The sequence below is a fragment of the Cibotium barometz genome, chromosome 4, assembly GCF_041138505.1.
Source record: "Cibotium barometz isolate CiBa-2024 chromosome 4, ASM4113850v1, whole genome shotgun sequence".
NCBI classification, from domain to species: Eukaryota; Viridiplantae; Streptophyta; class Polypodiopsida; order Cyatheales; family Cibotiaceae; genus Cibotium; species Cibotium barometz.
Window position 1 is genome coordinate 44853099 of NC_141049.1, and position 25095 is coordinate 44878193.

Here is a 25095-nt window from a genome sequence, read left to right on the forward strand (position 1 = left end):
TAGGTATGCATAAAAGATATTCTTTTTATACTAAAAGTGTGATTTTCCTCATAAATGGATTTTATGCTTAACTTAGATGCATAAGAGAAATTCTTTATTCTAAAAGTGTAATTTCCTACCAAACTGAATTTATGCATAAGAAGATGCATAAAAGATTGATTTTAATTTCGAAAGTGTTAGTCTCCTTAAATGGAATTTATGTATAAATAAATGTGTAGAGAAATCTTATATCAAATATAAGAATTCTCTTTAAAAAAAAAAAGATATGAAATGTGATAAGATGTGATAAGAGGTGTATGAGATGTGATAAGAATTGATAAGATGCGTATGGAAAGTGATAGGATGTGATAAGATGTGTATGGGATGAGGTAAGAAGCGTATGTGATAGAATAGGATGTATATGGGTTGTGATAGGGCGAGAATGGATGTGATGTAAAAGATTAGATGTGAAGACATATGGGGTTACATGAATGGGAATGTGGAAATGGATGTATGTATGTGGATGTGTGGATGTGGAGATGGGAGTATGGATGTATGAATGTGAAAGTGGATGTATGAATGTGAAAATGGATGTATGCATGAAGATGTATATGCATAGATGTATGTGGATGTATAGATGTGAATGGGAATGTGGATGTGGATGTATGTATGTATGTGGATGTAGATGTGAATGTATAGATGTGAATGGGAATGTGGATGTGGATGTATATGAATGTGGATGTAGATGTGGATGTATAGATGTGAATGGGAATGTGGATGTGGATGTATGTGGATGTAGATGTGGATGTATAGATGTGAATGTGAATGTGGATGTGGATGTGGATGTATGTATGTATGTATGTGGATGTGGATGTATGTATGTGGATGTGGATGTATGAATGAGGATGTGATAATGGATGTATGCATGTAGATGTGGATATATGGATGTGAATATGAATGTGGATGTGGATGTGGATGTATGGATGTGGATATGGATGTGTATGTATGAATGTAGATAAGGGATGTGGATGTATAAATGAGGATGTGAAAATGGAAGTATGCATGTAGATGTGGATGTATGGATGTGAATATGGATGTGGATGTGGATGTATAAATGAGGATGTGAATGTGGATGTGAATGTGAATGTGGATGTGAATGTGGATGTATGGATGTGGATATGGATGTGTATGTATGAATGTGGATATGGGATGTGGATGTTGTTGAGATATCGAGCTCTAGTGAGGCGGTGGACACTGATGACCCGCCTGGGGGATAGGCCCCGCACTTACACCACTGGCATGGTTGGTGAGATCTTGGGTGATATGCGGCCAGTGGGATGACAGGCTGTGTGACAGCCATTCTAGAGACTGGCATAGTTATAGCGCCAGCTCATTTAGTCGGGTTCACACTATAGAGAACCCGTGTATGTATTGGTTGAGTACCTTTCATATTGTGTGTACTCTTATCTTGTATATGGTGTGTTGAGTGTTGAGTAGAGAAGAAGAAGATTTTCAGCCTCTCACCTTGTGTGTTCTCTATTAGGGTTTTGTGAGTGTGTGTGTGTGCTTGCAAGAGCTCAAGCTCTCTTCCCCCCTGCATCTTTTCATGGTATCAGAGCCTGGTTCGTGCTAAGGGCTGAGCTGCAAGCAAGAGAACTACAAGAAGCGGTACGAGGGTAAGAGCTACAACTACTCTTCCCTATTGTGTTGGTGACTACACCCTTGTCGGGAGCTCTACGGGAGGCACCGGCAAACGATCTCCGATTGAGGAGCTTTCTTCGCGGGAGTGAAGCTATAGGGCAACTATACAGTCCTTCGGAAAACGCATTTCGGGCCGAAAACGCGTTTCGGGCGCGTCTGGACCTCCGTTTTTCAGAAAGCAGGCGATTTCGAGCACTGCGGGTAAGTCACCGATTCTCTGCAGAACTCTGTTTTAAGAACTGCAGGAAGATAGATTGACTGTGCAGACACTGTGGGTGCTGCAAAGAGGTCTACAGTTGCCATTGGGTGTATGTATGTGCATTGAAGTCACTGGTTGTGACATTTGAGAGTACTACAGTACCGCTGTGCAGAAAATACAGCATTTGTGCAAAAAAACCAGAGTGCAGTTTCTGGTAAAATTGTGTGTTTGGCAAGATGTCTAATGATGGCATAACACAGATTGTGGCTGAGAAGCTGGACAAGAATAACTTCCATGCTTGGAGGTTCAGGCTGACTAATTTCCTGATGGGAAAAGGCTATTGGGACTACATTGAAGGTGAGCATGAAGAGGCACCGGAGATACCGGATATAAATCCGACTGTTGCAGATGTGAAAGAGTTTAAAGACTGGAACCAAGGAGCCAGGAAAGTAATGTATTGGCTTTCCATTAGTATACAGGACACCATGATTGGGCACATTCAGGATGCCAAGTCCCCCAAGGAGGCGTGGGACACCTTGGTAAAGCTTTATGAAACAAATACCAAGGCACGTAAGATACAGTTGAAGAATGAACTTCATACTGTCGAGAAAAAGAGCATGTCTGTGAATGACTATGCGTTGAAGATAAAGGGCATTGTGGAATCCCTTGCATCTATTGGTGTATCAGTAGATGATGATGACAAGGTGGAAGTCTGTCTACGTGGTCTCGGGCCACAATACAAGGCGTTTAAGACGTCTATCCAGACTCGGGAAAACATTCCCAACTTTACAGATTTGGTGTCTATGCTGATTATCGAAGAGAAGAACTTGGGTGAAGACCAACAGTCTTCACAAAGCAAAAACAGTTCAGAGCAACAGGCCTTCTACACGAGTTCAGGAAGAGGACGAGGTAGAGGAGGCCGTGGATGCGGTCAAGGAGGTGGCCGAACAGGTAATCAGAATTATGGCCAGCAGCAGCAGCAACAACAACAACAGTCCCAGAATCAACAACAACAACAACACGCAGGTGGAAGAGGCAGATTCAGAGGCAGGGGGAGTCAAAGAGGCCGTGGAAATTGGCAAAGGCAATATAATGATGCACGTGAATGCTATTATTGTGGTAAGCCTGGACATGTGCAGTCAGAATGTTATAAAAAGCAAGCTGACATGCAAAATGGGAAAGTGCAGCAAAACAACTATGCATCCTCCTCAAGCAGAAATAATGAGGATAATGAGAGGTTGTTTGTTATGCAGCATGTTGTAAATGCCATGTGTGAAAATGTTGATGCAGCACAAAAAGATAATGTATGGTATGTGGATTCAGGCGCTTCGAACCACATGACGAGTCATGGGGAGTGGTTCAAGGAGATGAAAAACCCGGAAAGACCAGGTTTTGTGGAAACAGGGGATGACACTGCTCATCCAATTGCCCACGTTGGAGATGTGCCATTGTCTATGCAGGATGGCAAAGTGAAGTACCTTGCAGATGTACTTCATGTACCGAACATAACAAAGAATCTGGTTTCAGTTGGCCAGATGATTGAGCAGGGTTTGCAGGTTAGGTTTAACCCTGATGGGTGTTATGTCGAAGACTTTAAAGACAAGTGCAGGTGGTTGCAAAAGGCAACAGAGTGGGCAGAATGTTTACGTTGGATGTAGACATGCCTGAAATGAGTGCTGCAATGTTTGCAAATGGTTCAGGAGTTGTTGCAGACACAGACATATGGCATAAAAGAATTGGACATGTAAATGTTCAGAGATTGAAGTCTATGCAGACAAAAGGAATTGTGACAGGGCTGCCAAAATTTAAAGTGGAAGGTATGCAGAAAATATGTGAAGCATGCCAATTTGGGAAGAAAACAAAGCATGTGTTTCCACGTAACAGATATGTGAGCAGAAATGCACTAGATGTTGTGCATTCAGATGTATGGGGTCCTACGAAGACCGTGTCTATGGGAGGCTGCAGGTACTATGTCACTTTCATTGATGACCACACAAGGAAAGTGTGGGTATATTTCATGAAGGAGAAGAGTAAGGTTTTCACTCACTTTCAGAATTTCAGAGTTTTGGTTGAAAAGCAAACAGGAAAATATGTAAAGTGCCTAAGGTCAGATGGAGGGGGAGAATACTTCTCCAATGAGTTCTCTGAATTTTTGAAGAAGAATGGTATTCGGAGACAGTTCACATGCAGATATACTCCGCAGCAAAATGGAGTTGCTGAGCGGAAAAACAGGCACATTGCTGAGATTGCGCGAGCATTGATGGAAGAGAAGAATATGCCGCATTGCTATTGGGCTGAGGCTGTTTCTACAGCAGTATACATCATGAACAGGACTCCAACTGCAGCCATACATGATGTAACTCCAGAGGAGAAGTTTACTGGCAGAAAACCAGATTTGTCTCATCTGAAAGTTTTTGGATGCATTGCATATGTGCATGTGCCAGATGAGCTGAGAACTAAGCTGGATCCGAAAGCTGAAAAATGTGTGTTTATTGGATATTCCTTGAGCAAAAGGGATACAGGTGTTATAACCCTGCTACACGTGAGTTGAGGGTAAGCAGGGATGTTGTCTTTGATGCGATGAGAAGTTGGTATGCTGCTGAAAAAGAAGCTATTGGGGCTGATGTGAGTGGAAGTGTGGTTGCACAGAATGCAGGTCAGCAATCACAGTCTTTGAGTGGACCAGGAGAGTCCTCATCTAGTGGGTCTATTGATAGACCATGGAGTGGCAGGCTGCGTCATAATACCAGCCCTGCAAATGTGATTAGTACATCACGTAAAGGAAAAGAGAAAGTGGTTGAGCCCCTTGGTATGCCTGACATTTCTGCAGGGCATTCTCATGTTGATGGAGAGTCTAGTGGCTCAGATATGAGTCTTGATGAGGAGCTTGGGATCCCAGCTATGAGAACACCTGGTGTAAAGAAGGCTATGGAAGCCATGAATGAAAAGCTGCGAAGATCACAGAGAGTGAAGAACCCTGTGCAGAGATTTACTTATGATGGTTATGTGGCACATCACTATGCATATATGGCAAAGGTTGTGCAGGTTGTTGAGCCCACATGCATTGATGAGGCTATTGGAAATGTGTGTTGGGAGAAAGCTATGGATGAGGAGATGGATGCACTATATGGAAATGAAACTTGGGATTTAGTGCAATTGCCTGAAGGCAAGAAAGCCATTGGATGCAAGTGGGTGTACAAAGTTAAACATAACAGTGATGGAAGCATAAACAGGTACAAGGCTAGATTGGTAGCCAAAGGATATGCGCAGACATATGGGATTGATTATGAGGAAACTTTCAGCCCAGTTGCCAAGATGGCAACGGTGAGAGTTGTGATAGCAGTGGCTGCGTCAAAGCAATGGTCTTTACATCAGATGGATGTAAAGAATGCATTCTTGCATGGGGATTTGCAAGAAGAGGTGTATATGTTGCAGCCACCTGGTTATGAGGATGTGGGTCACCCCGAGCATGTTTGCAGGTTGAAGAAAGCCTTGTATGGCTTAAAGCAAGCACCAAGAGCATGGTCTGACAAGATTTCTGAATATCTTGTCACTATTGGCTTTCATGTAGCCAATGCAGATTTCTCATTGTACGTGAGACATGGTGATAGAGGGGTTGTGCTTGTTGTCATCTATGTAGATGACTTGATCATTACGGGGGACCATGATGCAGAGATCTTTGATGTAAAGATCTTGCTTAGACAGAAGTTCGAGATGAAGGATCTGGGGGAGCTCAGATATTTCTTGGGCATTGAGGTGATTAGGTCACCACATGGTATTGGATTTCTGCAGAGACAGTATGGCTTGGACATGTTGTCCAAGTATGGTATGACAGGCTGTAAGCCTATTTCTGTGCCATTGGATCAGAATGGCAAGTTGAGTGCAGATTCAGGAGAGATCTTGGAGGATCCTACTATGTACAGGAGCATAGTAGGAAGTTTGATCTACATGACGATCACCAGACCAGATTTGAGCTATGCTGTTGGGTTGGTGAGTCAGTTTATGCAGGTTCCACGGAAACCGCATTTGGATGCAGTCAGACGCATACTGAGGTATGTGAGGTCTACTTTGCATTGTGGACTATTCTATGAGACTGGGACAGAGATATGTGTACATGGGTACACAGATGCTGATTGGGCTGGTAGTATCTCAGATAGAAGATCTACCAGTGGATTCATGTTTTCTTTGGGGAGTGCTGCTGTGACTTGGAGCAGCAAGAAGCAGCCTACGGTTGCTCTATCGAGTACAGAGGCCGAGTACAGAGGAGCTGCTATGGCAGCATGTGAGGTAGCTTGGTTGAGAAAGCTACTTGCAGATTTGGGTCTATCAGTGGATAGACAAGTTGTCATTTTCTGTGACAACATTAGCAGTATACAGTTGGCCAGGAACCCAGTCTTTCATGCTCGTACGAAGCACATAGAGGTCCACTACCACTTCGTCAGAGAGAAGGTCTTGGCAGGAGACCTTGACCTTGTTTATGTCAGCACAGAGGATCAGGTAGCTGACATCTTCACCAAAGCATTGGGTACAGAGAAGCTCCGCAGATTCAGGGCTTCGCTTGGTGTACATGAGATGGAGTTGAGCTCGAGGGGGAGTGTTGCGATATCGAGCTCTAGTGAGGCGGTGGACACTGATGACCCGCCTGGGGGATAGGCCCCGCACTTACACCACTGGCATGGTTGGTGAGATCTTGGGTGATATGCGGCCAGTGGGATGACAGGCTGTGTGACAGCCATTCTAGAGACTGGCATAGTTATAGCGCCAGCTCATTTAGTCGGGTTCACACTATAGAGAACCCGTGTATGTATTGGTTGAGTACCTTTCATATTGTGTGTACTCTTATCTTGTATATGGTGTGTTGAGTGTTGAGTAGAGAAGAAGAAGATTTTCAGCCTCTCACCTTGTGTGTTCTCTATTAGGGTTTTGTGAGTGTGTGTGTGTGCTTGCAAGAGCTCAAGCTCTCTTCCCCCCTGCATCTTTTCAGATGTATAAATGAGGATGTGAAAATGGATGTATCCATGTAAATGTGGATGTATGAATGTGAATGTGAATTAATGTGTCGTCGATATGAGGAAATGGATGAGAATGAGTACACATTGAATGGAATGTGGAATAAGTAATGTGAACTAAGGAGGGATAATGTGGAAAGACGAGAGTTTGATTTAGAAACTGTATTTTGTGACTGTTTGTAAATGACTGTTTTATGTCAAGAATGCTGGGGAAGCATTTTGACCATCTTGTGGATTAAGGTCATGAAGACCTAACTGTTAAAGTTGCAACTGCTGACGGAGAGTCAATGGAGGACGTCTCGCGTAGCAAGGTCGACCGAGGTCTTGACCAGCCTCGGTTCGATTTAAATGGTGAGCTTCCGGTACGGTGGATGAGGGACCAAGGAAGCGGCCTATGAGTGAAGCGCTAGGTCACCTGCGAAGGATCCTAGAGGGTGCTGACCATACGGTGCTCGGGCTCTGGGTCGCCCAGGATACCCACGCGTGCGTCGAGGAAGATATTGGAACAAGGAGTAAGAGTTGTTTTGTGAAACCGGGCATGGATCTGGTTGATTGACCTTGCTGGTCTTCAATGGATGAGTCCATGGCTCTTTATATGGATCTGTTGGTTGATCTTGCTGATCTTCAACGAGAGTCCATCTTGATTTTTATAAGTGATTATATTGCCGAGTATTATGGGCTAGGAACTATTGAAAAGGCCCCTGTGTGGACAGGTGGTGAGCGTTCTAGTTGCCAATGATGCCATAGATACTCTGATGAAGGAATGATGAGAAATTATGAATCAACCAGATAAATTGGAAGATTATGATCAGTGGTACTATGGTTTCATTAAAGGATTGTTTTAAAGTTAGTTGATGCTAAGAAAAAGGCAATTTCATATTGGGTGTGTAAGTGGTGTGGCTAGTTCTATGTTTGCATGAACTTCCGGCTAGGGGGCCTTGGAACTCTTTTCCTTGGTACCCGGGACAAAACCTAACCAAATTCCAAAATTGGATCCCATCACTACAGTGGTTGGGCGGTTGGCTAACCCATGGGATCGGATGGGGTTAGGCTGGACTGATGGATCCGTAAATCGAGATTTAATTTCTATTATTACGATGGATGAAGTAAATCCCGGATAGAAATTGTTCTATGGATAGGAATCAACGGCTGTGCCTCTTGATGGGGAAAAAAGCGTTGATCCCAATGATCCAAGTGCAAGTTTCTTCCTTGATTTGACCAAGTACCGTTAGAGGTGCAGTCAGATCAGTTGATCCGTAATGATCTTGACTACGTTAGAGTAAAGAGTTATCCTGGTGGAATCGCCCATGCTTTCCGGGTAAAGGAAGTTTTTCCGGTTTCGGTTTTGGACAAACCGACGGATTAGTCTCTTGTCCGGATATTCGTGGGCGAGGCCCCGAGTGTGAGACCCCTACCCACGCATGATGTGTTACTTCGGCTGCCAGTATCCTGAATCCGTTGCTCAGTGGGAACAGGGATCTCACAACCCTGCTCTGTGCGAACCGCTAGGCTCCAGATGAGCGACTGTCTGGCCCACTCCTAGACACAAGAAGGAGGTCTCTGAGAGAGCCCTGGTCTCAGCAACCCCCAAGCTCTCAGGATGCTCAAGGCAAATCTGTCCTCCCATCCTCTACTGAGGCTTGTCCTCCTCATCTCTATGAAGATCCATTGTATCTCTGGTGCCCAAGTGCCCCCTGCTGGGGGAGCCCGAGCCTACAGCCGCTGGCTGCAAAAGAAGCTCTTTCTAAGGCTCAGCGCTTGGAAGCAGCCCCCAAACAATAAGCTTCCCCAATAAGGCTCTACTCTGATCAACTAGATCTATAATGCCCAAGCCTCCCTGGGTCAACGGAAGTGTAATAACTACCCAAGCAACCTTTGCCCGGGCTGGCTGACCATCCCGCCCAGACCAAAGAAAGTTCCTGATCAGCCTCTGACCTTGCTGATGCAAGAGCTCGAGAAGATCCAACAAGACGTAATGTACCACATGGTCGCTAAAAGCACCTGATTTGCCACCACCACCCTCCCAGCCAAGGATAGCCGAGCTGTACTCCAATACAAAAGCTTCTTCCGAATGCTGAGAAGAAGCGGGGAATCTACTGCTCAGGTGACAAATCTAGTCCAATCTGGCATCCCAAATATCACACTGCTGTGCCAGGAGGAATCCATCTAAAACCCGGGTCTGGGCTCCATGCCGGAGTGGGAGCGCTACTGATCCAAAAGGTCACTGTCTTGCGCCAATTGATCAATGCTCCTGAAGGTGCACTACAAACCTGGAGCGACTGCTCTACCCGATGAAGATTGGCCTCCTGGCCATGCAAAAATAAGCCCATGTCATCAGCAAACTCAGCATCGAGCAGGTCCTCCCCCCGGACTGGGAGCTGGAGTCCTCTCAAACCAACCTCCTCTGCCGTCAGATACATGCTCATAGCCTCAACAAAGAAGAGAAAAAGAAACGGGGCGAGAGGACACGACGGACTGATTTGGTCAGCTCAAAACTCGACCCCCGTCCTCCTGCAATCAGCACCACCTGGCTACAAGCTGTGGAATACAGAGCCGCCACCCCTCGAATCCAACCTGGCTCAAAGCCCAGGCGAAGCATAGTGCCCTCTAAGAAACCCCAATCGACTCTATCGTATGCCTTCTCAAAATCGAGAAGCATCACGACCAAGAAATCTAGCTCGGGCCATCGCCTCCTAGAAGGTGAAAATGTTGTCAAGGATACTATGCTCCTTGACAAATCCTGTCTCGGTAGCATGAATCAACTCCCCCAGGAAGGGCTGGATCCTCAAACTCAAGGCCTTTGCTAAGACCTTGTAGACAGTATTGAGGATCGTAATAGGTCTCCAATGCCGAATATCATCTGATACTCCCTCCCCCTTGGGGATAAGAAAGATCAAGCCCTCTAAAAAGCTTTGTGGCATCACCCCAGTGTCCAAAACATACTAAAAGCCCCTGCGGAGGCCTGGCCCCAAAAGGTCCCAATAGCGCATAAGAAAGGCAGGCGTCAATCCGTCCTCCCCTGGGCAACTATGGCACGGAAGGACCCTCAAGGCTTCAGCAAGCTCAACCTCTGAAAGAGGCTCTCCCAGAACTGTACGCATACGATCTGTGACCCTCCTCTGCACATGGGCCCACACAGTCCCGAGCCTCAGTGGCTGGCTCCGCTGAAAGCAGGTCTCTATAGAACCCAGTGGCAATGGCTCTGATCTCCTCGGACTCAGTAGCTACCGATCCGTCCGGCCTCCCAAGCTAGCAGACTCCTGCTCGAGCATGGCGGGGTCCAATAATCTCAAAAAACTCCCCAGTCACTCTCTATCACCAAGCTGCGTCCACTGAGAGGCCTGGCAACGATAGTAAAACTCATGTCTCTGCTCCTCTGCCTCTCTAACCTCCTGGTGTGCCTGGCTCAACTGGGACGCCACCCACTCACATGCAGGCTGCTGCTCCTGGAGGCGCTGAAGCGAAGCAAGGCTGCGTCTCAGCCGATGCTCCCGCTCGCGAGTCTCTCCCGTCGTGTCAAGGCTGCAGCGTGCAGAAAAGAGCTAAGCTCGATGAGTCCCTGGGCACACTGGCCTGTTGCATCCTGGTCAGAGCTCTGACTATCATGCCATATCCTCTCAATGTCCTTAGCGAGACTAGGATCTGTAAGAATCCTCTCTGGGATCCTCAACTGCAAGCTGGTCTCCCGTGTCCTCTCCTCAAGTGTCAAAATAACTGGCGCATGGTCTGAAAAAGAGGTGCCAGCGAGAATGCCAACAGAGCCCCCTCGCTCCCCTAACCTGTCGCCCACATAAAAGCGATCAATCCGTGATAGATTAGTCCCTCCCTACCGGCGATCCGACCGAGAGAAACTAAGACTGTCCTGAGAGGGGGAGAAGGCCTCATGCTGCCATGCATCAGTGATCCTCAGTGACATGCAAAATCGCTCCCAAGCTGCAAGCTCCGTGCCGTGCACTGTAACATGACTGCCTCCCACCCTATCGGCTGGGTCCTCAAGCATGTTGAAGTCTCCCCCGACACACCAATGTGCGGCCTCTGGCAATGCATCCGTAACCTGGGTCCAGAACTTTGCTCTGGCACTAGCATGGTTGGGCGCATAGACATTGAGCATGCCAAAGAGCTCATCATGCGTCCTTAGAATGACATACTGTGCTCTACCAGGCACAATGATCCCACGATCCACAATGGCCTACAGCCATACATCCGCAATGACCATACATACTCCTCATTGCCCACCCAAAGGGCCAAACCCTGCAGACCAAAAGGTGTCCCATCTACCAGGCATCACCGAACCATATCTCCGGATCCTGCTCTCACCCAAGTGGTACTCCTGCATCATCAAAATATCAATACTACCCCCAACCAGGCATCTCTGAAGCTCCTGCCTCAAGCAACCATGATAACGTATATAATGTGCTCCGCCAAGGCCCTGTACATTCCATGAGATGATCCTCATGGAATGATGACCTGCTGAGGTGGATGCTGTCTCAGCCGTACGGCGGGCCTTCGCTAGCGGCTTGGATGGAGAATAGTCCCCATCCGAGCGGCTACAAATCTGCCCACCCGGTGTGCTGCAAGAATCACGGATCAGGCACCAGTGGTGGCTGTGTCCCATGGCGACTGCCTCCCGTTGAGACAGAGCAACCTCGTGTATGCATACATATCCAGGGTCGCGTGCTAAGTCTGCCACTATGCGAACGACCAAATGACGAATCCCTGAGGCATCCACACTCCCGGGATCCAAGAAAAAATGAGCCAACTCCCATAGTCAGCCTATCACATCTGTCACCTCCAGATCGCTCACATGGTGAGAAAACTCAACTGCCTGAGTCTTCAAAGTGCTAAGAGCGAGCTCCAGAGTCCACTCCCGATCGCCACTCCCGATCGCATGGGCCACAGGGAATGAGAAGGCCACTGCTGAATCAAGTGCCTCCTCCCCGTGGGCCGGCGGAGGTATCACTACATGCACTCTGATGGGTGCTGGCTCATGGGGGTCCTCTGCTCCAAAAAGCCATGTGAAGGAGTAATCAAAAGCCTCCGAGCACTGTCTAGTGCCGAGACGACTCAGCCGACTGCGGATAGATGATATCCGTGAAGCCCGAATCGGCATGGTAAGTCTCCTCTGCGGTGCTTGAGCAAGGTCGGTGCTCAGAGCCCTCCAGACTGTAGGTGAATGCCAGGGGACTGCCAGGGCCTCCCGGGGAGCTGAGGCAGGCGGGGGGGAGGAGGGGGGGAGAAGGGGGTGGAGAAGGAGCCGCTATCGAAATCAGAGCGGGGACGGGAGGAGGCGAAGGTGGAAGCGAGGCGGGAGGGGGGGATGGGGGAGGGGGGTGGGGGCGAAGGAGGGGGTGGTGGCATCTCTTGGTCCTCAGTCGGCACTGGGGTCTCCTCCTGGAGGGGAGCAAAGCTGTTCCTCACGGGAACCCTGTGATGCTGAGACTGTGGCTGGTCTGCTGCATCGGTCTCTGGGCGTGCTGCTGTGTGGCTGTCTCCCTCGACGGTGCCCCTGCCCAGGCTGCCACTCTGAGGTCTCTATGGGCTGAGCAGGTGTGGCTGCATGCTGCCGAGCTGCATCTGTGGTGGTGAAGGTCGGGGTCTCCTGCGAGGGCAGGCCTTGGCCAGGTGGCCGACCTACTTGCAAATAAAGCACTAGTTCGGGAGCCCCAAGAACTCCACTCTCTGATCAATCCATCCCCCCCTATCCTAGGTAGCTGAATGACCTTCGGAAGGGAGGAGATGTCAGGAACCAAAACTCTGACTGAAGGTAGCCCAGCTGCTCTAGCCACCACCACTGAAGTTGCTGTGGGGCCAGTCTCGAGCACCGATCCCACCAGTGCTCCTAGCCTCGAAAGGAGCGGAAGGTACTCATAGCGGAGTCCAGGGAAGAAAACTGTAACATGGAAAAGGTGCTCTCCCTGCTCGGCCACTGCTGGGTCAAAGCCATGCTGCCAAGGTCTGAAGAATGCACGAGCGTCCCTGATGTCAAGAGGACTCATGGCAAGGACCTGGGCCACGCTCTGGGCTGTCTCAAACTCGATCTGGTAGTGTCCACGGCCCAGTAGCTGAACGTCCAGGATCTTTCCCACATTTGCAACAAGCAAGAGGGCCTAGAGAAGATCCCGGATCTCCCCTTTGCTGGGGCGAGTGCCGACTATACGGCAGATGGTGGAATGTGCCTAGAGGCGTTCCACCTCTGCGCGGCGAGGCTCACTTCCTCTTCTGGCGAAAGAGAAAGGTGGGCGAGGGGGGCTACGGAAGAGTCCCTCTGGGGCAGGAGGAGCCTCCATCAGAGTCTGAAGCTATGGCGAAGGCGGAGCGAATGCGGAGAGACCTGCAAGAACGGAGCTGCACACGAAGGGCGGAGGGGGAAGGTGGAAGGTAAAAAATAGAAAAAACGCCAGGGGCCGGAAAAAACCAGAAAGACGGGGAGGGAGGGGTAAGGCGGCGAAGAAAAAACCCTAGAGGGTGGAAGTAGCGTGAAAGGAGGGGCGTGGGGAATGAGAGGGCTGGCGAAGGGGGGGATGGGGCGCTGAAGAGGGGAGGGGGGGCGCGAAGGCGAGGAGATGGGGGCGGGCGCTTCAGCGCAAGAGAGCCAGGCGGAGGGGGGGCACATAAGCGAGGGCAGGCGGGAGGGAGAAGGCGCGTGGGTGGGAAGGGGGGAAGGGCGTGCAAGCAGCGCAAGCAGGGGGGAGAGTGGGAGCTTCAGCGAGCGTGGGATCTTCCCGGGTAGTTCAAAAGAGTTATTCTTATCAATTTTGATATTATGCATAGAAAGATGCATAAAGAATTTTATTTTTAATTCAAAAGAGTTATTTTCATCAATTTTGATTTTATGCATTAATAGATGCATAAAGAATTTTATCTTTATTCCAAAAGAGTTATTCTTATCAATTTTGATTTTATGCATAGAAAGATGCATACAAAATTTTATTTTTAATTCAAAAGAGTTATTTTCATCAATTTTGATTTTATGTATAAAGAATTTTACTTTTAATCCAAAAGAGTTATTCTTATCAATTTTGATTTTATGCATAGAAAGATGCATAAAAGATTTATTTTTATTTCGAAAGTATTATTTTCATTGAAATTGAATTTATGCATAGATAGATGCATAAAAGATTTATTTTTATTTTGAAAGTGTTATTCTCATTAAGATGGAATTTCTGCATAGTAAAATGCATAAAAGGTTTATTTTTAATTCGAAAGTGTTATTTTTCTTAAAATTAAATTTATGCATAAATAGATGCATAAAAGGATTTTTATAAAAGTGTTATTCCTACTAAAGTTTTCTTTATGCCTAATTAGATGCGTAAAGAATCTTTATATCAAAAAATTAAAATTCTCTTACATTCTATGAATGGATGGATGGAAGTGATATGAATCAGATAAATGTAAATGGATGAATGGATGTGATGTCCTGTGAATTAGGATGTGAATGATGTAGATCAATGTAGATGGATGTATGGATGATGTGGTTTGATGTGTGAATGATGTGGGTTCATGTAAATGGATGGATGGATGATGTGGTTTGATGTGTGAATGATGTAGATTAATGTGGATGGATGTATAGATGATGTGGTTTGATGTGTGAATGATATGGGTTGATGTAAATGGATGGATGGATGATGTGGTTTGATGTGTGAATGATGTAGATTAATGTGGATGGATGTATAGATGATGTGGTTTGATGTGTGAATGATGTGGATTGATGTAGATGGATGAATGGATGATGTGGGTTAATGTGTGAAAGATGTGGATTGATGTAGATGGATGAATGGATGATGTGGTTTGATGTGTGAATGATGTAGATTAATGTGGATGGATGTATAGATGATGTGGTTTGATGTGTGAATTATGTGGGTTGATGTAAATGGATGAATGGATGATGTGGTTTGATGTGTGAATGATGTAGATTAATGTGGATGGATGTATAGATGATGTGGTTTGATGTGTGAATTATGTGGGTTGATGTAAATGGATGAATGGATGATGTGGTTTGATGTGTGAATGATGTAGATTGATGTGGATGGATGTATGGGTGATGTGGATGATGTGGATGGATGTATGGGTGGATGGATGTATGGATGATGTGGTTTAATGTGTGAATGATGTAGATGGATGAATGGATGTGTGGTTTGATGTGTGAATGATGTGGATTGATGTGGATGGATGTATGGGTGATGTGGATGATGTGGATGGATGTATGGATAATGTGGATGGATGTATGGATAATGTGGATGGATGTATGGATGATATGGATGACGTGATCTAATATGGGAATGATGTAATGTGATAGGGATCGATGAAGATAAATTGTGGAATGATGAGAAAAGATGAAATTTTGTTGGAACTGTATTTGTATGCGAAATTTGTTTTTAAAATGACTGTTTTATGTCAAGAATGATGGGGGAAGCACTTTGACCATTTTGAATGAGGTGGAGACCTATATGTTAAAGTTGCAACTGCTGATGGAGAGTCGATGGAGGACGTCTCGCGTAGCAAAGTCGTGGCCGAGGTCTTGACCAGCCTCGGTTTGATTTAAAATGGTGAGCTTCCGGTACGGTGGGCGACAGACCAAGGAAGTGGCCTATGAGTGAAGCGCTAGGCGACCTGCAAAGGATCCTAGAGGGTGCTGACCATATGGTGCTCAGGCTCTGGGTCGCCAAAGATACCCACAAGTACGTTGGAGAAGATATTGGATCAAGGAGTAAGAGTTGTTTTCTAAATTCGGGTGTGGATCTAGTTTATTGATCTTGCTAGCTCAACGGGCAGATGAGTCCATGACTCTTTTTATATGGATCTGTTGGTTGATATTGTCGGTTACTCTATGAGCTAGGAACTATAAAAAAGGCCCCTAAGTGAACAGGTGGTGAGCGTTCTGGTTACCAATGATGCCATAAGTACACCGATGAAGGAATAATTGGAAATAAGAATTCAAACAGAGATTTTGACGATTGTGATCAGTGACACAATGGTTTCATTAAAGGATTGTTTTAAAGATAGTTGATGCTGAGAAAAAGGCAATTTCATATGTGTAAGTGGGGTGACTAGTTTTATGTTTGCATGAACATCCAGCTAGGGGGCCTGGGAACTCTTTTCCCTGGTACCCGAGACAAAACCTAACCAAATTCCTAATTGGATCCCATCACTACAGTTGTTGGGCGGTTGGCTAACCCATGGGACTGCTGGATGGGGTTAGGCTGGACTGAATCCATAAATCGAGACTCAATTTCTGTTTAGTTCGATAGATGAAGTAAATTTCGGACAAAAATTATTCTATAGAAAAGAATCAACGGTTGTGCCTCTCAATGAGGAAAAAAGCATTGGTCTCTATGATCCAAGTATAGTCTTTTTCCCTGATCTGACTATGGGACTTTACGGGCTCGGTCAGATGAGCTCAGTTAGTTAAGGCTTTTGACTACGTTAGGGAAGAGTTATCCTAGTGGAATCGCCCGTGCTTTCCGGGCAAAGGAAGTTTTTTCGGGTTTGGTTTTGGAAAAACCGATGGATTAGTCTCTTGCCCGGATATCCACGGGCGAGACCTCGAGTGTGGGACCCTGCCCCGCGCAAGAAGTGCTACTTCCGCTGCTAGCACCCTTGAATTTGTTGTGCGATGGGAACAAGGATCTTACAGTTGGTATCAGAGCGATTTGACTAATGAGGATCAAATGAGGATCAACCAAAAAGCCAAAAATGTCAAAAATTTATGAAGTATCAGTATAAGATCAGAATTGTGTGATGAAATTCATACAAATTGTTATTTGAACTGAAATTCATAAATTAGTAATTGGATCTTCAAATGGAAGTACCACAATTGCATGGAATCCCTGACTTGCTTGAGGCCTAGACATGATGGTCTTTACCTTATAGTTCCAAGGACCGTGACTACCCGTATATACTGAGGGTATAACTGCAGCTCTTTACTAGCAGTATATACGAGTAAATCTAAGACTTGAAATTATAAGCATTAATGCTATCCAGATGATGAATTCGAATGTGGTTGATATGATTTTTAAATTCTGGTTGTGAACTGATAAGTTGATTTGGATTCTGATTGAAAAATGATGATTCCTGAAATTTAGACCAAATGTAATAAGCTGAGTAAAACCACAATGAGGATGAATGGGACGAGTCCCTATGATGATGTTTATAACTGGAATGATGTTAATGACTTCTGCAAATCACTATGATATTAGTGGATTGTGCTGGCAGATTACTACTGTTAACTTTTGATTAGTGCATCAAGTTAAGGGATGATAAATTAAAAATCTGAAAAATTGAAATCCCCATGGAGGACTGTTCAGATGGAAAAATTGAGTCTAATGGACCATTATTTTGTTAAAGATATGAATGAGATATTTTGAATGAATTGTTATCTGATAATGTGTTCTATATGAGTATCTTTACCCCATGATTATGTGGGGAGTCGACCTATTTAAAGAACCCCGGAATCAGTTGAATAAAAAATCAGATTGAATCATAAATAAAGAAACTTAACAAGAATTTTTGTATTGATAGGAACATAGATCGAGGTCGTCGTGGTAGAAATGTTAACCCCCAACAAATGAAGAAGAGCTTGACCTGGATGTTCGTAAAACTCTTCATAGTTCACAGCCTGGTCCCTTCAAGGGTGAAGGGGAATAGTTAGGTGAAGTTGTAGAAAAGTGGATTGAGGCCATGGAAGAATACTTTGATGTAATTGGCTATAATGAGAGAAGCAAGATGGCTCTCGCTAGGTTAAAGATTGTGGAAACGGCCAAGGTTGCGCGTGGAGGAATCACTGCGAGACAAACCATCTCGACGATCGAAATACCCAAACCTGGACTGATCTCAAAATTTACCTAAGGACGAGGTTTTGTCCTATCGGCTTTTTAGAAACAAACATGAACGAATTCTTAGAGTTAACCCACGGGAGTAGAACTATTGAAGCATATCACCAAGCATTCACCCTCCTCCTCAGATACTCGCCTCCGCTGGATGAAGAACAGCCGATCTTGGTAAAGAATGCCAAGCTAGTTTCCATGGCCGACAGGGATTTCATTAACGTCTTCACAATTTCGTGATCACGTTAACAAAACCTCGTGTTCACAAAAAAAATCTTGTGATCACATGCTATATTCACAAAGCTTCCACAAGGACCTTAAGAAACTATCTTCTCCAGGACTTTAAGATATTTTTAGGTGGCTGTTGACCTACTGTTATGTGAAGATGGTAATATAAGAACATGTGACTAGTTAGTTTCCATGTGTAGCCAAGCTTTTCAGGGGTTCCAAAATGGCGAGTGACCTGTTTATTTTGTGAACGGTAACATGTGAACATGTTAATAACATGTTAACACATGTTATTAACAAAAAAAAAGTTGTGATCACGTGAATATAAAATCATTGATGGCCGAAGCAGTTCGGATGGCGAAGGATTTCGCCAAAACCTTTGATGTCAAAGTCCTGCCAAAGCCAGCACCATCACCTTTCAAAAGGTTTTTATTCCCAAAAAATGATTCCAACCTTCCTCCGCCTAAGAGACATCAGGGTCAAACCCATGATATGGGTCAAACCCATGATATGGGAAGTTCTAGAATGGAAGAAATGTCCTTTTCTCGAAATTTAATCCCCTGGATTTCAACTTCAGAAGTTCCACCCTTGAACAAGAGAGTGAAATGCTATAACTGTCAAAGATTTGGACATCGCAGTATGGATTGCCCAACTCCTTTTGGATCAAGGTTTTCAGGACAGGGAAATCAGGGATCAAGATTCCAGACTCCAACCCCTTCCTTCCAAAGTAATCACAGTTCTATCTGCCAAAATCAGGGAAATCCCAGAGGTAGACCCTCTATCCAACCTGCAGTTTCAATCCAAAGTAATGCAAGACCTCCACCTCAGAATAGGGGAAGTCAAAGAGAGTTGTTCCCAAATCGACCGTCCACTTCTAAGGCAGTAACGCTGGAAGTGATTGAATAAGAAGAAGAAGATGAAAGAGATCATACTCCACCTGCGAGATGAGGACATCTCGCGTTTTTTAAGTGGGATAGAATGTAAGATCTTGTTTCTACTTTTGGCCTAGAGAGAGAAAATATTCTAGAGAGAGATTATTCAGATTTTGGATATTTTTGGATGGAAAAATATCTCTTCATATTCAAATAAGTTCCCCGAAACAGAAGTTCAAAAAGATTTTCAGAAGGTGCATTCGAAATAAATTTGTTCAAAAGGCCTTATCCTGGGTGTCTAGATTTTTTGAAAATTTTAAATTAAGGTTTTGAGGGCCAATCAGATTCATCCAAATGTGTGGAGGAGATAAATGGAAGAAATAAAAAAAATCCCCGCAAAAATGAGTAAATACTCACATAAGATGAAGAGTTGACTAAGGACAAGGATATTAGTTAAAAAAAGAAGAGATATTTAGTGAAATGATGAATTTTTGATACCTCAAGATGGGGATTCCCCCTCATGAAGGAGGCTCCTACTTCACATGTGTGGTGGAGTTTAAAATTATTAAAAATTGAGATATTTCATCTCTCCTCTCTCCAAATTCAAGTCTAGTTCCAAAAAGTAAGCTAAAATGACCTAAAAATGGTCAAAAATTGACCAAACTGATCTGGAAAATTCTAGAATCAGTTTGCTTGGTTAGAGGATCACTTTTCCTATAAATACTTTTAGAGAAATTATAATTGGAAATTATATTGCTTATTTTATATCAAAACCGCCTATTTGTGCCATGCTAGTGGGGTACATGTGATTTCATATTATGGTTTCCTATTTCTCATGATAGCATTATGATTGATTGATGTGCTCAATTGATTGTTTCATTAATATGGAATATGTTTATGAGTATAGGTAGTGAGATGTATGAGGGTACCCACCATTAAGGTGTCGCATTGTATGAGAGTACTGATTGAGGTGTATGGATGGTGGATTGAGCGGTGGTGTTTTTTTTCTCGAGAAAAATATCCTTATATTAGTTATCAAAAAATGGCCATGAAGGAGAAAATAAAACCACAAAGGGCTAGATACAAACTCACCTCCATGTGCGGGGTGAGGATCAAGAAAATAAGGGGTGGAGAAAGATGCTCTTATCCTCTAGCTGGAGGAGAAGGCTATCTTATAGAGGGGGAGGGGGAGGGAATAACCACACAAGTGGTCTGTAGTGCCAAGTGTGTAAGATTCCTCCCCAGCCTCTTAGGATGTCCAGTATATCTTTCCCTGTAGTCAAATCCCTCTTCAAAAATATAAAAGATCTTGTTTCTACCTGTTTTGGCCTAGAGAGAGAAAATATTCTAGAAAGAGGTTATTTAGATTTTGGATATTTTTGGATGGAAAAATATCTCTTCATATTCAAATAAGTTCCCCCGAAACAAAAGTTCAAAAAGATTTTCAGAAGGTCCATTCGAAATAAATTATAATCTGTTCAAAATGCCTTATCCTAGGGGTCCAGATTTTCTAAATTGCAATGTTACCCTACTTCTCCCAAGAGCCAAAAACTGTGAACTTACTCATAATTCATTAGTTTTTGACCTTCCCTCTTCTAAAGATTGGTAGCCACTCTTGTTTCAAACAAGAGTAGATCCCTCAAACCATGAAGCCAAAGGAAAGCTCTCAAATTCCTTCGTAAGTTGGAAATTCTCTCTTTTTTCTGTTCATTTTATGGTTTTTATGATTTTTGTCTTCTCTAAAATGAATATGATGTTATGCCTCATTGAAAAAAGGCATTCCCCTCTCTTCTTTAGTAAATCCAACCATTCTTTATCCTAGATGAATGATTAATGGATAAAATCAAGTTTTTCATAATGTTTCTCTTAAATGAGTAGAAAATGTTTACATAAGAATGATTTAAACTTTTCTAAATTTGTGTAAAATAAGTTTTACTTTTTTTAAATTCAAAAAGAGTAATTCCCATCGTATATGTATTCTTAAAGTGTTATTTTTAATCCTAGGTATAGAAAAATGCATACTAAAAATATTTTATTAAAAAAGTGTTACTTTCTTTAGAATTAAATTCTATGCATAGAAGGAAGCATATTGAAATTATTATTTTGATTATAAAAGTGTGATTTTCATCATAAATGATTTTTATGCATAAAAGAAATTCTTTTATATTAAAAGAGTGATTTTCATCATAAATGATTTGTATGCATAAACATATGCATAAAAGATTTTTTATATATTAAAAGTGTGATTTTCATCATAAATGATTTTTATGCATTAATGGATGCATAAAAGAAATTCTTTTATATTGAAAGAGTGATTTTCATCATAAATGATTTGTATGCATAAACATATGCATAAAAGATTTTTTTAATATGAAAAGTGTGATTTTTATCATAAATGATTTTTATGCATAAATGGATTCATAAAAGAAATTCTTTTATATTAAAAGAGTTATTTTCATCATAAATGATTTGTATGCATAAACATATGCATAAAAGATTTTTTTTATATTAAAAGTGTGATTTTCATCATAAATGGATTTTATGCATAAATTAGATGCATAAAAGAAATTGTTTTATTATAAAAGTGTGACTTTTATCAGAATTGAATTTATGCATAAATAGATGCATAAAAGAAAGTTTTTATTTTAAAAGAGTTATTTTTCATTGGATTTAGTTTTTATGCATGGTAAGATGCATAAGAGAAATTCTTTTATTCTAAAAGTGTTATTCCTACTAAATTAGATTTATGCATGGAAAGATGCATAAAGAATTTATTTTAATCCAAAAGTGTAATTCTCATCAATTTTGATTTTATGCATAGAAAGATGCATCAAGAAATATATTTTTATTTTAAAAGAATTATTTTTATCAATTTTGATTTTATGCATAGAATGATGCATAAAGAAATCTATTTTTTGTTCAAAAGAGTTATTCTTCTTATCAATTTTGATATTATGCATAGAAAGATGCATAAAGAATTTTATTTTTAATTCACAAGAGTTATTTTCATCAATTTTGATTTTATGCATAAAGAATTTTATTTTTATTCCAAAAGAGTTATTCTTATCAATTTAGATTTTATGCAAAGAAAGATGCATACAGAATTTTATTTTTAATTGAAAAGAGTTATTTTCATCAATTTTGATTTTATGCATAAATAGATGCATAAAGAATTTTACTTTTAATCCAAAAGAGTTATTCTTATCAATTTTGATTCTATGCATAGAAAGATGCATAAAAGATTTATTTTTATTTCAAAAGTATTATTTTCATTAAAATTGAATTTTTGCATAGATAGATGCATAAAAGATTTATTTTTATTTTGAAAGTGTTATTCTCATTAAGATGGAATTTATGCATAGTAAAATGCATAAAAGGTTTATTTTCAATTTGAAAGTATTATTTTCCTTAAAATTGAATTTATGCATAAATAGATGCATGAAAGGATTTTTATAAAAGTGTTATTCCTACTAAAGTTTTCTTTATGCCTAATTAGATGCGTAAAGAATCTTTATATCAAAAAATTAGAATTCTCTTACATTCTATGAATGGATGGATGGAAGTGATATGAATCAGATAAATGTAAATGGATGAATGGATGTGATGTCCTATGAATTAGGATGTGAATGATGTAGATCAATGTAGATGGATGTATGGATGATGTGGTTTGATGTGTGAATGATGTGGGTTGATGTAAATGGATGGATGGATGATGTGGTTTGATGTGTGAATGATGTAGATTAATGTGGATGGATGTATAGATGATGTGGTTTGATCTGTGAATGATATGGGTTGATGTAAATGGATGGATGGATAATGTGGTTTGATGTGTGAATGATGTAGATTAATGTGGATGGATGTATAGATGATTTGGTTTGATGTGTGAATGATGTAGATTGATGTAGATGGATGAATGGATGATGTGGGTTAATGTGTGAATGATGTGGATTGATGTAGATGGATGAATGGATGATGTGGTTTGATGTGTGAATGATGTAGATTAATGTGGATGGATGTATAGATGATGTGGTTTGATGTGTGAATTATGTGGGTTGATGTAAATGGATGAATGGATGATGTGGTTTGATGTGTGAATGATGTAGATTGATGTGGATGGATGTATGGGTGATGTGGATGATGTGGATGGATGTATGGGTGGATGGATGTATGGATGATGTGGTTTGATGTGTGAATGATGTAGATTGATGTGGATGGATGTATGGATAATGTGGATGGATGTATGGATAATGTGGATAATGTAGAGAGTTAAAAATTGAAAAATGGTCAGCCATACAAAGGAGGTTATGGCAAAATTTTCTAAAATTGTGTAAAATAAGTTTAACTTTTTTTAATTCAAAAAGAGTAATTCCCATCGTATATGTATTCTTAAAGTGTTATTTTTCATCCTAGGTATAGAAAAATGCATACTAAAAATATTTTATTAAAAAAGTGTTACTTTCTTTAGAATTTAATTCTATGCATAGAAGGAAGCATATTGAAATTGCTATTTGGATTATAAAAGTGTTATTTTCATCATAAATGATTTTTATGCATAAATGGATGCATAAAAGAAATTCTTTTATATTAAGAGAGTGATTTTCATCATAAATGATTTGTATGCATAAACATATACATAAAAGATTTTTTTAATATGAAAAGTGTGATTTTCATCATAAATGATTTTTATGCATAAATGGATGCATAAAAGAAATTCTTTTATATTGAAAGAGTGATTTTCATCATAAATGATTTGTATGCATAAACATATGCATAAAAGATTTTTTTTAATATGAAAAGTGTGATTTTCATCATAAATGATTTTTATGCATAAATGGATGCATACAAGAATTTCTTTTATATTAAAAGAGTGATTTTCATCATAAATGATTTGTATGCATAAACATATGCATAAAAGATTTTTTATATATTAAAAGTGTGATTTTCATCATAAATGGATTTTATGCATAAATTAGATGCATAAAAGAATTTTTTTTATTATAAAAGTGTGACTTTCATTAGAATTGAATTTATCCATAAATAGATGCATAAAAGAAAGTTTTTATTTTAAAAGAGTTATTTTTCATTGGATTTAGTTTTTATGCATGGGAAGATGCATAAGAGAACTTCTTTTATTCTAAAAGTGTAATTTCTACTAAATTGGTATTATGAATGGAAAGATGCATAAAGAATTTATTTTAATCCAAGAGTGTTATTCTCATCAATTTTGATTTTATGCATAGAAAGATGCATAAAGAAATCTATTTTTATTTCAAAAGAATTATTTTCATCAATTTTGATTTTATGCATAGAATGATGCATAAAGAAATCTATTTTTAGTTCAAAAGAGTTATTCTTATCAATTTTGATTTTATGCATAGAAAGATGCACAAAGAATTTTATTTTTAATTCAAAAGAGTTATTTTCATCAATTTTGATTTTATGCATAAATAGATGCATAAAGAATTTTTTTAATTCCAAAAGAGTTATTCTTATCAATTTTGATTTTATGCATCGAAAGATGCATAAAGAATTTTATTTTTAATTCAAAAGAGTTATTTTCATCAATTTTGACTTTATGCATAAATAGATGCATAAAGAATTTTACTTTTAATCCAAAAGAGTTATTCTTATCAATTTTGATTCTATGCATAGAAAGATGCATAAAAGATTTATTTTTATTTCGAAAGTATTATTTTAATTGAAATTGAATTTATGCATAGATAGATGCATAAAAGATTTTCTTTTATTTTGAAAGTGTTATTCTCATTAAGATGGAATTTATGCATAGTAAAATGCATAAAATATTTATTTTTAATTCAAAAGTGTTTTTTTTCTTAAAATTGAATTTATGCATAAATAGATGCATAAAAGGATTTTTATAAAAGTGTTATTCCTATTAAAGTTATCTTCATGCCTAATTAGATGCGTAAAGAATCTTTATATCAAAAAATTAGAATTCTCTTACATTCTATGAATGGATGGATGGAAGTGATATGAATCAGATAAATGTAAATGGATGAATGGATGTGATGTCTTGTGAATTAGGATGTGAATGATGTAGATCAATGTAGATGGATGTATGGATGATGTGGTTTGATGTGTGAATGATGTGGGTTGATGTAAATGGATAGATGGGTGATGTGGTTTGATGTGTGAATGATGTAGATTAATGTGGATGGATGTATAGATGATGTGGTTTGATGTGTGAATGATATGGGTTGATGTAAATGTTTAGATAGATGATGTGGTTTGATGTGTGAATGATGTAGATTAATGTGGATGGA